The sequence below is a fragment of the Cicer arietinum genome, chromosome 3 (assembly GCF_000331145.2).
Source record: "Cicer arietinum cultivar CDC Frontier isolate Library 1 chromosome 3, Cicar.CDCFrontier_v2.0, whole genome shotgun sequence".
Classification (NCBI taxonomy): domain Eukaryota; kingdom Viridiplantae; phylum Streptophyta; class Magnoliopsida; order Fabales; family Fabaceae; genus Cicer; species Cicer arietinum.
In genome coordinates, this window is record NC_021162.2 from 7,854,612 (window position 1) to 7,857,789 (window position 3,178).

At 27.3% G+C, this 3,178-nt stretch overlaps 1 long non-coding RNA gene across 1 annotated transcript in view; it reads left to right on the forward strand.

Moving 5' to 3' along the window:
- The first annotated feature begins 1,210 nt into the window (after window positions 1-1,210).
- The window catches only part of LOC140919510 (uncharacterized), a 14,466-nt gene continuing 12,498 nt past the window's right edge, over window positions 1,211-3,178 (forward strand). The window contains exon 1 of the long non-coding RNA XR_012162133.1: window positions 1,211-1,360. This is a non-coding gene — a long non-coding RNA (uncharacterized lncRNA). The remainder of the gene's footprint in view (window positions 1,361-3,178) is intronic.

Here is a 3,178-nt window from a genome sequence, read left to right on the forward strand (position 1 = left end):
GCCGCCGGATGAAATTCATCCTCGCTCGCCGCACCATATTACTCACTCTCAATCGTGGGTGGCCTTTGTGTCGCGACATATCCGACAACGTACGAGCAAATAATTTAACAGATTATTTCACCGTCGTGTCCATCTGTCTCGTTCACATACCACCACATTACGTTATTTTTTTAAAAAGAAGAATTAATTTTTTTTTCTTTACTTTAAAACAAATATAGAAGATATAATCCATGAATAAATATTATTATTATTATCATCATCATTATTACTATTATTATATTTTTATTTTTATTTTTTGATAAATATATAAATAAAAATAATAATAAAATCGGTCAACACATAAATATTTTCTACCCAAGAACTACGTGTGTTTTGATTTCCTTATTGCACCTGGGGATACGTAGGAGCAAGGTCTTCCCCTTGCCAAACCAAATTAATAAAACAAATATTTTTTTTTCTTTCATCAATGTAAATAATTTAATTTTTTATTATTCTTTTTGGGGTAAAAATAAATAAATAAATAAATAGATAAATAAATAGTTTGTATATAATTAATTATAGGGTAACCGTTTTAACGGACGTTGTAGAGCGATAATACTTCCCTACTCGTAATCGACTCTCGAATCCAAATTTTTTATTCAAAAATATTAAATTTTATCCAATTTTTCCTTTAATAAAAATAAAATTGGTGGCGACTCTTTTTTTCGCCGACAAACCGGACGCGACAATTATCTTATTTATACAAATGAATTTTAGAATCATCAAGTTGTACAGCTTGTGTCCTCACAACTAATAGGTTAAAATGCAATACATCCAATCAACTTTTAAAAAAAATTATTTATACATTTAGCAGATTTAATATTTATTATAAAATTAGTTGAATTTAATATAAAAATAAAAGAAAATGCTAAAAAAACATAAAACTTATAAAAGACCAATGACCTAATTTAATAAAAAATATCAGAAAAGTAATAAATATATAAAAAAATAAATCAACAGGAAAAATAATAAATATATGCCAAAAATATATAAGTAACCTAATTTAATAAATTTAGTCTATTTTAGTAAATTTAATAAATGTATAACCCTAATTTAAAAACTAATCTAATACAGAATAGACTAAAATAAGTGATCAGGATTTGGTCAAGGAAGTTACTAAAAACTAACCTAATTTAATAAATGAAAAGGCAAGGCAAATCATACCCTAAAACAAACATAAGCGCCGCTGAAAGATAAGGAACGCAGAAAAAGGACAGACGCGGCCAAACATGAAAGAAGTAAAAATGAGCCATCTCACATAAGAAAAAAAACACTGAGAGTCAGTGGAAGATTTGATTCTTATGGCCAAGAACGATGGCAGGTTTGTATAGCAACTACATATTTTATTTTCTTGATTAACAACTCAATTGATATACTAATTTCAGTAATGAATACAACTTGTAAAATGAATACAAATATCTTAATCCTTCTTAATCCGTTTGTTTTGTTTTCTCCTATTACCCTGCCTATTTTCTTCCTTTTCTTTTTGAGTGTTTTTCCGTTTTTTTTTCTTTCTTGCTTTTTTCATCAATTTATAGGTAAACCAGTGAATATTTTTATTTATTAGATAAACTCGAGTTCTAGATCTTGTATTGTTTCGCACTAATTTTAGCTGGATTTTACATTGGTTTTGCAACAAATCTTAAGCAATGTACTATTAGGGAAATAATTTTTTCTGTCCTTTATTACACAAATGTTAAAAGTAATTCTAGTATGTTTACAAAATATGTTGATAATATAAATCAGTGTTGATGTGTGCGAAGAAGTGTTGCCAGGTCAAATAGTAAAAATGAAAAAAACAAATCAGTTGTTGCAATTCAATTTTTTTATATTATTTAAAAAATTGGTATATATTTAAGTTTAATGGTAAAATACTAATTTTGATATATTTATAATTATTAACCGCTAATAATAATTTTTAATTATTCGGACAAAATTGAGGTATTACAGTTGCCCCTATTTAATTATATTTTATATTTTACGTGGTAAAAAGATAATTAAATATAAGAACCTAAATTTTGTAAGTGTGAAAGTAAATTAATTTCAAATGTAAGAGAAATAGTAAAATAATTTGACATGTAAAAAAAAGTTAATAATTTGCAAGATAAAAAAAAAATGTAAAATAATGTTGGTGATTGGCAAAAACAAATAAATATAAAAAAATGACTAAGATCAATGGTTTAGGGACGTAAATAAAAAGTATGATCGTCTTCGGTTGGTTACCGATGCGTTGATCGACGTATCACGATCGTCTTCAGTTGGTTACCGATGCGTAGATAAAATGATCGTCACGATCGTCTTCGGTTGGTTACCGGTTGATCGACATAGGTCTTCGGTTGGTTACCGGTTGATCGACATAGATAAAAGGTTGGTAAAATGATCGTCTTTGGATTGGTTACCGATGCGTTAATCGACATAAACAATGTGATATGATTGTATTCGGGTTGGTTACCGATGCGTAGATCGACATAAATAAAATGATGACATAAACAATGCGATCGTCTTCGGATTTATTACTGATGCATAGATCGACATAAATAAAATGACAAACAAGTTTTTAGAAGGTAAAATAAAAGGAGATAAATTTGTTTTTAAAGGAAATATGTATATGGTAATTGCAATGCAAACGTATCATGAATGTGATACAAAAGTTGTTGAGTATAAATAAAAAATATGCACATAAGATATGCATGATTAATTCATTATGCATGACATAAGGAGGTTGTTGAGTATATGTAAAATATGAGTAAAGACACATATATGATGTGTGACTATTTGAAAAAATGTAAGATGCATGCAATTAAGATAAATTCTCTTTTTATTTTATTTTTTGGTTCCCCGATCCTTATGTGACTTCATACAAGATTCAACGAATCAATGAAGATAACAATCGTTCTTTGCATAATGATTCTAATATATCTTGTGTAATCACTTTTTTTTTCTTCGTCTTTTGAGGCCAACAAATTTGCATTGTTTAAAATGTTTACCCTTCATTTTTCTTATACACCCAATATCTCGCGTTCCCGTGTATATATTTTCAAGCGTCAAAATATTTAAGATATTTTTTTTTATATTTTCATATATTTCAAATTCCCATATTTATTATCATAAAATAACATTTTTAAAAAACGTTAGAACA